A 13492-nucleotide genomic window follows, 5' to 3' on the forward strand; every position below is an offset into this window, starting at 1 on the left:
CGACCCAGTCCTAGTCGCCGCAGTGTCACCAATCATTCGGGGTTTAGAGCCAGCCACGGACGAGTAGGGCAAGGAGAAGAAAAAAATTGCTTTGGGCTGGCATCGATAGCATCCACACGTTGGTCGATCGATCGATCTCCAGGGCATGCAGCCGCAGCAAGTACCTATCAACCTCTGGTCTCAGTCTCACTAAAGCTTTCCTATGTAGCTCCTTTTGGGTAAAGAAAGCAGTGCTGTGCCAATGTGCATGCCCATCCCATTCCAACGATGAGTGCAGCAGCTTAGTTAGTGGGCAGCACGAGATATCAGGCACCGATCTAAAAATCAAAAGAGATCAGATGCATGCACCATTCCTTTTCTAGTGTCAAAACCTGCGATGAGTGTCACTAGCTAGCTAGCACACAGGTTGGTGAAATGTACTATCTCTTCCTCTTTTCTCTCTTTACTTATCAAGTCTCCAAATACTAGTGGTGGGTAGCAAATGAGATGTGTCTCTAACGGACAGCCCTAGCTAGGTAGTACATGAAAGCCTCACACAAAACTAATGTTCCCAGCAAGCTTGCATGCAGTGGACAGATGGCTCCCTTTGGCTATGTAGAGTTAGTTAGTTGCAGCTATCTTGCATGCATGAACGTACGTATATATGATTGGTGTTAGGTCCATGCTTTTGCATGGTTTTAGCTTTGTAGTGCCAAAAGGTACGTGCAATGTAGCCAAACACATGGGGTGCATCCAAATTTCGGTATAAAGCTGCGTGTTCCTCCTACTTTCGATCAAATCCAGATTGTTGTGGTCGAGCTTTTCAGGTCTGCATGCATGTGAGCGGTTTGGAACAGGTGTCCAGCCGAGGGGCACCTCTGGGCCGTTGGTCCTCTCTTTGGAGTCTCCTTTGGGATTTGCCTGCTTTTTACATTTCGGGTTGATTTTTGCTTTGGTGAATACTCCCTCTATAATGAAATATAAGATATTTTAGGTCACTATGTAAATAAGTTAGTGTATACTACTCCCTCCATATACTAATACAAGGCCACTTCACATTTTTATGTCTAATTTTGACCACTAATTTTATCAATAAAATGTGGGTTATAATGCCATAAAAAGTATGTCACTGCAAGAACTTTTCGATAATGTATGTTCTTGACCAAAATTATAAGTCAAAATTTGACACGAAAAACGAAGTGGTGTTGTATATAAAAATGGAGGGAGTAATATAGTCTCTGCCAACAAATGCAAAATCAACGGCAAAACAGGAAGATGGCTAAGAAACTCAGCCGCAAAATCGACCGCCATCTGCCGCAAAACCAGCCCACGGCCCCTCCTCGATTCGTCGCTGAAGGAATAGATGCCCGCGATCCCGCCTCGATTCGCCGCTGATGGAACTGATGGGCAGAGGGGATGAAGAGGAATGGCGGCGCGGTTACCAAACGTTGAACACGCGCTCGCCTAGATTGATTATGTGAATTAGTTGGTTCGGGGGAAAAGAGGCGGGAGGTGGAGATCGTGCGACCGCGGCGAATGGAGAAGGAAACGGTGCGCGCTAAGGCCCATTTGACAGGGACACACGCGACACATACGGCTAGCTCCACGCGGCTCTAGCGCTACAACTTTTCGCGGGATCAACAGAGGTCATCCGATCCAGAATGTACGGCATCCAAGGCATTCGGATCTGTTGCGTTTTACAGGTGGTTTAGAAATTATAAAATTTCTAAAATCATGACCTTTTTTACAAATTCGTAAATATATTTTCATATTCTCATTTTTGTAAGTGCTCAACATTTTTCGAATTCACAAACACTATGTTCATACCCACAGACATTTTTTGAATGCACGAACTTTTTCTGGATTCACACTTGTTTAAAAAGATTCATCAACATTTATTCAAATTTCTAGAACATTTTTTCGAATTCATGAACATTTTTTGAATTCTTGACATTTCCTCAATTCACAAATATTTTAACGAATTTTCACAAACATTTTCTTAACTAAGAACATTTAGTCGAATCCTACAATGTTTCAAAATTCATGTATAATTTATCAATTCAATTCTTGTTTCTGAAATCATGAACATAATTTCTATATTCACGACTTTTAGATTCGCAAACATTTTCCAAATGTATGTACTTTTTGCTCGTGAACATATTTTTCAAATTTATGAACATTTTGTCGATTCCCAAACTTTTTTGAGTTTGTGAACATTTCTTAAACTCATGAATATTTTTTGAATCATGAAGAGTTTTTTAAGTTAAAATATAAATGAATCCATTTTAAAACTAACCTGAATATAATAAATCACGAACATTCAAAATTAAAAAGGAAATAAAATAAAAAAAACATGTGTGTGCAAGCGCCCGGGTGTCTTGCTCGAAGGGCGCCATGCGCCTCCTGTCGCCTTGGTGCTGGCTCGTTCACGTTATCCCTCATTCGCTTGCTCTGCTGACCAGAGTTGACCGGTGGATTGATTGACCGTTGACTTTTCTAAAAGAAGTTCACAAATTGGGAGGAAAAAGTTCGTTGGTTTGGAAAAAGTTATTGATTTTAAAAAACTTCATGAATTTGAAAATATATGTGCACAAGTTTAAAAAAAATTATCATTTTAAAAATATTCACAAATATAAAAATGTTTGCTAATTCAAAAAGGTCATGAGTTAAAAATTTGCAAATTTAAAATGAAAAAGTTAAATGAAAAGTAGGAAAGCAAATAAAATGTGGTCAGAAGCTTCTAGAAGCTTTCCAAAATCATCAGAAGCTTCTAGAAACTTCAGAAAACCGGATTGTGTAGGTGTCCCTGAACAGAAAAAGGTAACCCTACATGGGTCAGCCCATTTTCTAAATAGATGATGTGGAACCGACGAAGGCTCCCGGACCCGATGGTTTCCCCGCTCACTTTTTTCAACGTCATTGGGAGGTTTGTTGAGGAGGTTGCCAGAGTGGTACTTCGTATTGTCTCGGGTACTGAAAGCGCAAAGGAGATCAACAATACGGTGCTAGTCCTCATCCCGAAGGTTAAAAACCCTACGCTGCTTACACAATTTCGTCCAATCAGTTTGTGTAACGTATTGTATAAGGTTGCATCAAAAGTGATAGCTAATCGCTTGAAGTTAATACTACCGGAGATTATTTCTGAGGAGCAGTCGGCCTTCGTCCCGGATAGATTAATTACGGATAACATCATTGCTGCTTACGAATGCCTTCATTTTATGAAGAGAAACAAAGCCCAGGTTCATAGGTCGTGTGCTTTGAAGTTGGATATGATGAAGGCATATGATCATGTTGAATTGAACTATCTCAGAGCAATTATGTTGAAGCTTGGTTTCACTCGGAATTGGGTGGATATTGTGATGGGGATGGTGTCATCCGTCTCCTTCTCAGTTATGTTTAATGGAGAAAAATTGGAAGAGTTCAACCCTACTCGTGGTATCCGTCAAGGGGATCCTATTTCACCCTATTTGTTTTTGTTGGCAGCAGAGGGCCTTTCGTGCCTCTTAAAATCTCGTGTTCAGTCATCTAACCTTGGAGGAATTAAAGTGGCTTCAACGGCTCCGCCGATAAACCACTTGTTGTTTGCAGATGACAGCCTGCTGTTTTTTAAAGCAAATTTGGAAGGGGCGGAAGAAGTTTCTCTCTTATTGGAGACTTATGCAAGGGCTTCTGGTCAAAGAGTAAAGAGGGACAAATCGTCATGTTTCTTCAGCAAGGGATGTCCAGAATCAGTGAGACAACAGGTGAAACAAGTCTTGCAAGTTCCCAATGAACAACTTAGTGAGAAATATTTGGGGCTGCCTACGGACGTAGGTTCATCCAAAAATGGAGCGTTCAAGTATCTTATTGACCGCTTATGGAACAAGATAAGAGGATGGATGGAGAAGTCACTCTCTGCTGCGGGGAAGGATGTGCTTATCAAATCAGTAGCACAAGCCATTCCGGTCTTCTCGATGTCTTGTTTCAAGCTGCCTAGAGGATTATGTGAAAAGTTAACCTCAGCCATAAGAGCTTTTTGGTGGGGCAGCAAACAAGGGAAGAGGAAACCCTATTGGGTGTCTTGGGATAGCATGACAATGCCGAGGTATATGGGTGGTCTTGGCTTTCGCGATTTTGAACTCTTTAACTTGGCTCTCCTGGCTCGGCAATCTTGGAGGGTTTTGGTCTCTCCGGATTCACTTAGTGCTCGAATTCTAAAAGCAGTATACTTCCCAAACAGCTCAATCCTTCATGCCAATATCGGAAGCCATCCATCTCAGGTTTGGAGGTCTATTCTGGAAGGAAGGGATATTATGAAGTAGGGCCTGATTAGGCGAATTGGGGACGGATCAGAAACGGAAATATGGAGTACAAATTGGATCCCGCGGAAGAATTAATGAGACCACTCGTCTCTAGAGTCCTAGACCCACCCCAAGTAGTGGCTGAATTAATTGACTCAGGAAATGCACGCTGGAATATGGAGCTGGTGAATCAGGTGTTTCTGCCATTTGATGCACAGGCAATCTTTCAGATCCCGGTTTGCCTTAGGAATGTGGCGGATTACTGGTCCTGGATGTATGAGAAATCGGGCATCTTCAGTGTACGGTCGTGTGATCGCATGATAGTTGAAACCAAGAAGAGGAGGGAGGACTGGTTGGAGTCACACCCGGCTACGTCTAACCGCCGAGAGGACGAGCTCGCTTGGGTCCGACTATGGAAGACCACGGTTCCGGCTAAAATTCGGGTATTTCTATGGAGGCTTGCGCGCCAGTCTATCCCAACGGAAGATGTCAGAATGCACCGGAATATGAGTACGAGCTGCACATGTTCTATTTGTGGGACTCCGGACTCGTGGAAGCACAGTCTGCTGGAGTGTACTGCTGCTCGCTGTGTCTGGTCACTAGTTGATCAAGAATTGATTGATGAACTTCAGAGCAACACCGGAAAAAACGCAAGGAGGTGGTTATTTGCCATGATCGAGCAACTTTCACATGATAAGTTTATCATAGTAGCGGTCACCCTCTCGGCCATTTGGTGGGCGAGACGAAAGCTAATACATGAAGGAATAAATCAAAGCCCTCTATCGACATATATGTTCATCACACATTTCATCTCAGAGCTAGAGCAGGAGAAGAACAAAGTTCAGGACCGTGTGATCAGACCAAAGACTGCAGTACCGAGAAGATGGATTCCGGCAACGCCGGGCTGCGCCAAGATCTATGTGGACGTCGCGGTTTATCGAGGAGTTGGAGTAGTCGCAGCAGTGTGTAGGAACAATAACGGAGACTATCTTGGATCCTCGGCGTTCGTCGTTCGAGGATTGATAGATCCGCCTACTCTTGAGACTCTTGCATGCAGAGAAGGCTTATCTCTGGCTGAAGATCTGGGGCTACAGAATATGGTGATCGCGTCGGACTGTCAAGAGGTAGTGAAGCACATCAAGGAAAAATCAGGTGGAAACTACGGTGGAGTGGTGAAAGAGATAACTTCGTGGCAATCTTCGTTTAGTTCTTGCTGTTTTAAGTTTGAATCAAGAGTCTCAAATTTTGAGCCTCACAAATTAGCTAGGCATGCTGTAAAGTTGGTTCATGGCCGACATTTTTGGCTGGGGCTACCACATGACACTTCTGTAATACCGGTAGCAATACCAACTAATGAATAAAGCTTAGCTTTTTTGCTCAAAAAAAAATGTAAAGATAAGTTTATAAATGAGGGAAAGCCTATGTCTTGCTTGAGGCGAGATGTAGGCAATCTCGCCTGCGGGCGAGTGCTAGACTTCACCGGCAAAGCACGCGGTAGGCTCTGTTGATTTCGTTTTTTCATACTTGCGAATATTCTAAATATATATACTACAAAAAATACTTGACAAAAACTTTAAAAAATATTAATAATGCATTTTAAAATTTTATATAGTTATAAAAGATGTATACGAAAAATGTACAATGTGTATGAAAAATAGAACTAAAAAATATAAGTAAAAAAATGTTAATCATCAATTTGAATTTTTTTAATGTGTATAGAAAATTGAATTCTCTTAGTGCGTATAGAAAATATCGATGTATGTTAAAATGTACAATGTGAATGAAAAAATACAAATAAAAAATTAATTTTCAAAAATGGTAATCATGTATTTGAGAAATGTTAAATGGCTTTAGGGGGACAATTTTGCAGGGAAATAGGCCTGAAGGTGTCATGAGTTCTCGCAGTCTCAGACTCTGGATGTAGGACTACGAACTACGAAGGCTCTGTTGAAACGTTCCACGTCCGAGATCAGGTGGTATAAACCGTTGAAGAAAGGCAGAACGGTCTGTTTAACGGAGTGCCTTAACTTCCGATAGAACCCAGGCCAAAGCAGAGTCGCTAGCTGAGTAGCTGTACCTGAAGTCCAGCAATTCAGCGACACAACGCCGCATCGAATCTAGTGCATGCTGCAAATATATTTGAACAGCATCAGCGCTATTTTTAATGTAAGCACTAAGCACCCGTAACACTAACGCTACGCTGGCCACTTAATCTTCTCATATTTTACTCCATTTTCTAACTCGAAGGCATCAAGTAGAGTATGCAAGGAGGGCATCAGAATCGATGCTAGCTTAAACATATCACGTCTTTTTCGGACAAAAAAAAATAGCATTTCACATCTTCTCCACTTCTTTTGTTTTGCTATACGATTGAAGCATAACATTTGGTATACACTGTGATGGAATTTACTAATTCACAGCCTATAATTACACTTGTACGTACATAAGGTAGTATGTAGTTGGACTCAGTTAATCAATCATCCATACACCATTAATCAAACTTACAAGGGCGCTTGCAACAAAGCTCAAGAATCAACGTCAAGAAGCTAGTACAGATTCTTATTAGCGTTGGACGTCGATCGACCATTCAAATTTGATCACCGTAGCAACCCACGCCGCCGCCGCTCCTCCTGCCCTTCCTGCTTCCTCCTCCGCACCTCCTCCTGCTCCTCCCCCTGCCCTCGTCGTCGTTGCCGTCGTCGTAGAGCATCAGCGGCGCCACGGAGTCCCTCTGCTCGTCGTCGTCGAGGTCGTCGTGCGTGCGGACGTTCACGCAGGAGCACCGCTCCAGGGAGGCGAAGAAGGCCGCGGCGATGCCGCCGCCGACCCACCCGGCCACGCGGTCCAGCGGCCGCGCGCAGCCGCCCTGACCGGAGGATGAAGATGATGACGGCGGGCGGCGTGCACGCTGCCAGCCGGAGCGGCCGCACAAGGGGGCGGGCGGCCGCGGGGACGACGCGATGGTGGTTGACGTGAGCGTCGTCGTCGCCATGATGACCTGAGCTGGGCTAGCAGTCGATGTGATGTGATGAAGGGGAAGGGAAGGAACAGAGGCCACTCTTTGGGGGGTTGTTTAAAAGGGAAAATGTGAGCGGCGCACGAAGGTTCTTAATTGGCGCCAATGGCTAAAGGGCTTAAAGCTACTCCAATGCTGCATTTTGCATTCCTGTTTTGCCCTTGACAAACTTTGTAAAAAGCAAGCACGCATCACTGCCTATGATAATTGCTGCAGATAATGTGCTAATTACTAATTAGCTCAGAGGCGGCAAGAAACTGAACACTGAGAAAATTAATTTTCTCTCGGTCGAATCTAATATTCCCTCCGTCCCAAAATTTCGAGACGGAGGGAGTATTTTGGATCCTCTACAGTATTACTTGTGTAGTATGATCACTGCCGTGTGGACCCGAACCCACATGTCATCTACACTACCTCAAATGGTCTCGACCTCTCATCTCTGGCTTGCGATCCTTTGTAATATCACATTGTTCAGTATGATCTCTGTCGAGTGGACTCAACCCCACATGTCATCCACACTACCGCAGAGGATCTTGACCTCTCTCGCCTCCCTATCATCAAACGTTCAATCTTAACTCGCCCTTTTTAATAACTTCATAAAACATTACCAGTACTGGCCAGCACAAAGGGTCGGCATCCAATTTGGTGGCTAGTACTTATGAAAAGTTTGCCCGTGTAAGAGTTGCAAGGCTAGCGGCCATTAGTGTCCTTTGCTGTCTCCCTTTGTAGTAGGAGAAGGGACGGGGTCGCATTAGGTACACATAAATAATGTCACGGGTGTGGATTATGGCCGGAGTGAGTAGCACATGAACGCATGATGGTGGTGCTGGTGCCCCAAGGAAAAGGGCGGGAGGAGGAGCTCCCCATCCTGCATGCATCTTTGCCAGTTGCCAGCAAAAGTTTCATGTGTATTTTCCCTGAATTTAGGGGTCAGCATCGAGTGTATGAGCGACAAGTTTCGAATTGGACTGATAGTCTAATGGGCACGGTACGAAAAACTGCAGGGATGCACAGCACAGGAAGTCAGGAAGGGGGATCAACCTGAACCTTGTTGTAAGTCTGAAAGCGATGGAACTGAACCTCGAGCCCGTGGGTTGGCTGGCCTAGGTTCTCCTAATTGTGGACTAAAAAAAGGCCCCTACAACCATTCTCCCCTAGCTTCCGTTCAACTCCAGCGGCTCCTCTGCCATAAGATTATCTCCCCTATATTCGCCTTTGTTGCACATGAGCTGAATGAATAATCGCTTGGGAAAATGTTTGGAAACCAAAGTTTTTGGTGGTTTATAGACACACAAAATATTCACACCCAAACATGTGCCTCAGAGCATGTACAGCCGGACGCCCCAAACCCGCCTCAAGCGCCCGGGCACATGGCCCGGTCACTAAACGGTCACAAAAATTCGACCTAGACGGCAGGACGCCTCAAACGGGTCTCAAACGCCCGTGCTGACCGGCACCCCTCATATCCAGCCTAAATATGGGGCGGATATGGGGGCGTCCGGGCACGTCCGCCAACCCCGCTGTAGGTCGTAGCAGTCCCACCTGCAGCGACAGAAACTCCTTCCTCTCTCGTCAGTGCACCTAAATTTTAGTCCCACATTGCCGCGCGAGGCGGATGTCGGCCGGCTTAAATAGCCGCGCCGGCGGATGGTGGCAAACTTATCTGTTGTTGTGTAGGTCTATCAATTCTCGCTGTGTGAACGGGATAACTTGACACTAGATTGCATTTCATCAATTAATGACTGTTCATCGAGTGTCAAGTTCACCTCGTTCATATACGTTGGTATCCCTACTACAATGACAATAGATTTTTCTTTTGTTCATCAATTTTGATCGACACATTGTGATTCACAAAAAGCAGTACTGACATGAATGTTTCCCTTGTCAAGGAGATAAAACGTGACTATGAATCTTCTATGTGATAAGCATAGAAGATTCATAGTAATAGTCTATCTTCTTAACAAAGGATGCAATGATGTCAGAAGCTCATCGCTTCTGGACGACCCGACTATTTAAGCCGGCCGAGTAGCTCATCACGCGGTGAGGTGGGACTAACACGGATGTAAAAATCATAAGTATGAGCAATTCTGTGTGTGTTTTGACAGGCCAGCCGGCCTGAGACGGACGGCATGATTGTCGTGCATGGCCCTCCATGTAATAGATGTTTTGAAAATAGAATATATGGTTGCAAATGGTAAAATTTGAGGCCTACCCGATCACTGTCCGCGGGCATGTCGGCGGACGTTTGAAGGCCCAAATTTGCAACCTACAGCTGTAGATGCTCTCATGAAATTTGCTGTTGGACTTGTTCCTCGCACCTCCATGCCCTTGTTAGAGTGGTATATGGCTACAACACCCAAACTCTATACCTACGACTTCACCACAACCTTCCTACATCCACAAAATTATCAATGACCAGTTTCCTCCAAAAGAACTCCATTATCCTCCGAAACGGTGGGACAACTACCTTGTTTTGTCTAGACACATGGCTTTGCTCATCGATAAACCCTCTGTCGACCACTTCCAAACTTTTTTTTTCATGCCACATACATAAACATTTTAGCCTCTATCATGAAAAATGGGTTACTTGTGAATCTTCGTGGTCGTCTAACCTTGGTCGCCTCCCGTGAGTTTGATGCTTTGTCTTTATTGTTGCAGGATTTCAAGCTCGGTAGTGATCCAACATCAACTCACACCTAGGTTGGGAGCGCAAATAGCAGTAGGTATACACATAATGCACAGATTCCCCTCAATCTCCGCCTCTTGGTTATTCAATCAGCAACAACAAGAGCGAGCATGAGAACATCACAATCCATCACCCTAAGTTGTGCCCACCACTACGTCCACAACTCCATCCTTCACCTCCCTCCTGCCAAATCTGACTATATGGGCAGGCACAGCTCGCCTATAAAAGACCTGACACGACACGACCCGTGTCGACCCTTTTATAAGAGCCTGGCCGTGTGCCCTCCCTCCTTCCCTCGGGTTGCGTCTCCTGTTCACCTCCCTGCCTCGGCTCCGGACGCCCCGACTCCAGCTGCTCCAACTTCGGTGGTGGTGCCGTCCTTGGGGTTGGCTGACCCGGACCCCGAGACGGCCCCACCGCCGACTTGACCTCCTCGCGCCAAGGGGCGCCCTCGGTCGGCTTCCTCTCCACCGTCTTCCACGCGGAAGAGCTCTCTCCTGGGTTCTGCGCAGACAGGCGGGACGACTCCCAACGCGGTGGAGAAAGCCCTTCGTCGGGCCGCTGCCCGTAACCTCGATGCAGGCCCGTCTTCCAGTACTACACACCTTTCTATTGATTATGATACCTGTGATGATTCCTTCTCGGCGCTAGCGGGTGTACCTTTGGGACACCTCGCTAGATTGCGATTGATTCAGCGATAGTTTTCGTGGGGAAAAGGGTCCTGCCCTAGAACAGATTGTGTCCCTCCAGGCTAGGGAGATCCTCGAAGGCCGCCTTGCGGCTGCCCGGGCTCGCGCGGCTTCTATGGCCGAGGGTGCGGATATCCCTGCCCCCCGCCCTTCGCGTCGCCGTGAGATCCCGGAGTTAGATCCGGGGGAGATTAGGGGACGGACTCGGTCCCGTACTACCCAGCTCCGCCGTTCTCTTAGTGCCTCCACCACAGTTGGGTCCAGAGTGGACCCTGAGGCCGAGTAGATGCGTGCGTTATTCTGGAACCTGCGTGGTTTCGGCCATGATGGCCGTCGTCGGCAGCTAATTGAATACATGCGTGAGGAAGCCATTGATATTGTGGTGATCCAGGAGATGATGCGTACTGAATTCTCCTTGGCTGAACTTGAGGGCCTTAGTAGGCATTTGTTTGCATGGCACTGGCTGCCATCTAGTGGAGTGGCTGGCCACTCCGGTGGTATCCTTCTTGGTGTGAAGGATACCACCTTTGACGTTGGGTCTATGGACCGTGGTGAATTCTTTGTCAGCATGGAGATCTGGGAGCAGGCCGTTAACTTCAAATGGGAGGTGATAGTGGTTTACGGCCTTGCTGACCATCGTCGCTCTCCGGCCTTTCTTGAGGAGCTTCGCCTCAAGATAGGTTCAGCCTCCCTTCCCGTTGTTGTGGGAGGGGACTTTAACCTCCTCCGCTCGGCGGAGGATAAGAGTAATGCTAGAATTGACCTATCCAGCATCCAGAGGTTCAATGACTGGGTGGCTGATCTTGGCCTGCGTGAACTTGATAGGGTGGGCGCTAGATTCACCTACACTAATCGACAGATGGCCCCCACCCAGAGCGTTCTTGACCGGGTATTTATATCCTCGGATTGGGAACTTAGGTTCCCTTTAGCTACTCTCCAGGCGATCACGCCCATTGGCTCTGACCATGTCCCTCTGATGCTATCGTCGATTGACGAGCATCCCCGACCCCCTCCTCGGTTTCGGTTTGAATCCTTCTGGCTCCGGCAGGAAGGCTTCATCCCTGCGGTCAAGGAGCGTTGGGAGGTGTTGGGGAACGTAGCATGCAATTTCAAAAAATTCCTACGATCACGCAAGATCTATCTAGGAGATGCATAGCAACGAGAGGGGGAGAGTGTGTCCACGTACCCTCATAGCCTGAAAGCGGAAGCGTTATGTTAACGCGGTTGATGTAGTCGAACATCTTCACGATCCAACCGATCCAAGTACCGAACGTACGGCACCTCCTTGTTCAGCACACATTCAGCTCGATGACGTTCCTCGAACTCTTGATCCAGTAGAGGGTCGAGGGAGAGTTCCGTCAGCATGACGGCGTGCCGACGGTGTTGGTGATGTGATCCGCGCAGGGCTTTGCCTAAGCACTACGACGCTATGACCGGAGGCGTAAACTGTGGAGAGGGGCGCCACACACGGCTAAGAGAAATCTTGGTGTGTCTTTGGGGTGCCCCCCGCCTCCGTATATAAAGGAGGGGGGAGGAGGCCGGCGGCCAGGAGGGGCGCGCCAAGGGGGGGTTCCTACTTGGAGTCTAGTCCAAGTAGGATTCGCCCCCCCCTTCCTTTCTCCACCGGAGGGAATAGGAAGGAGAGGGAGAGGGAAAGGGAAGGGGGGCGCCGCCCCCTCCTCCTTGTCCTATTCGGACTCCCTAGGAGGGGGGCGCGTGGCCACCCCCGCGGGCTTCCCTCTCTCTCCCTTAGGCCCACGTTGGCCCAATACTTCCCCGGGGGGTTCCGGTAACCTCCCGCTACTCCGGAAAAATACCCGAATCACTCGGAACAATTCCGATGTCCAAGTACAACCTTCCAATATATGAATCTTTACCTCTCGACCATTTCGAGACTCCTCGTCATGTCCGTGATCTCATCTGGGACTCCGAACAACCTTCGGTCACCAAAACACATAACTCATAATACAAATCGTCATCGAACGTTAAGCGTGCGGACCCTACGGGTTCGAGAACTATGTAGACATGACCGAGACACATCTCCGGTCAATAACCAACAGCGGAACCTGGATGCTCATATTGGCTCCTACATATTCTACGAAGATCTCTATCGGTCAAACCGCATAACAACATACGTTGTTCCCTTTGTCATCGGTATGCTACTTGCCCGAGATTCGATCCTCGGTATCATCATACCTAGTTCAATCTCGTTACCGGCAAGTCTCTTTACTCGTTCCGTAATGCATCATCCCGCAACTAACTCATTAGTCACATTGCTTGCAAGGCTTATAGTGATGTGCATTACCGAGAGGGCCCAGAGATACCTCTCCGATACACGGTGTGACAAATCCCAATCTTGATCTATGCCAACCCAACAAACACCTTCGGAGACACCTGTAGAGCATCTTTATAATCACACAGTTACGTTGTGGCGTTTGATAGCACACAAGGTGTTCCTCCGGTATTCGGGAGTTGCATAATCTCATAGTCAGAGGAAAATGTATAAGTCATGAAGAAAGAATAACAATAAAACTAAACGATCATAATGCTAAGCTAACGGATGGGTCTTGTCCATCACATCATTCTCTAATGATGTGATCACGTTCATCAAATGACAACACATGTCTATGGTTAGGAAACATAACCATCTTTGATCAACGAGCTAGTCAAGTAGAGGCATACTAGGGGCACTCTGTTTTGTCTATGTATTCACACATGTACTAAGTTTCCGGTTAATACAATTCTAGCATGAATAATAAACATTTATCATGAAATAAGGAAATATAAATAACAACTATATTATTTCCTCTAGGGCATATTTCCTTCAGTCTCCCACTTGCAC

Source organism: Aegilops tauschii, chromosome 4, assembly GCF_002575655.3.
Source record: "Aegilops tauschii subsp. strangulata cultivar AL8/78 chromosome 4, Aet v6.0, whole genome shotgun sequence".
Classification (NCBI taxonomy): Eukaryota; Viridiplantae; Streptophyta; class Magnoliopsida; order Poales; family Poaceae; genus Aegilops; species Aegilops tauschii.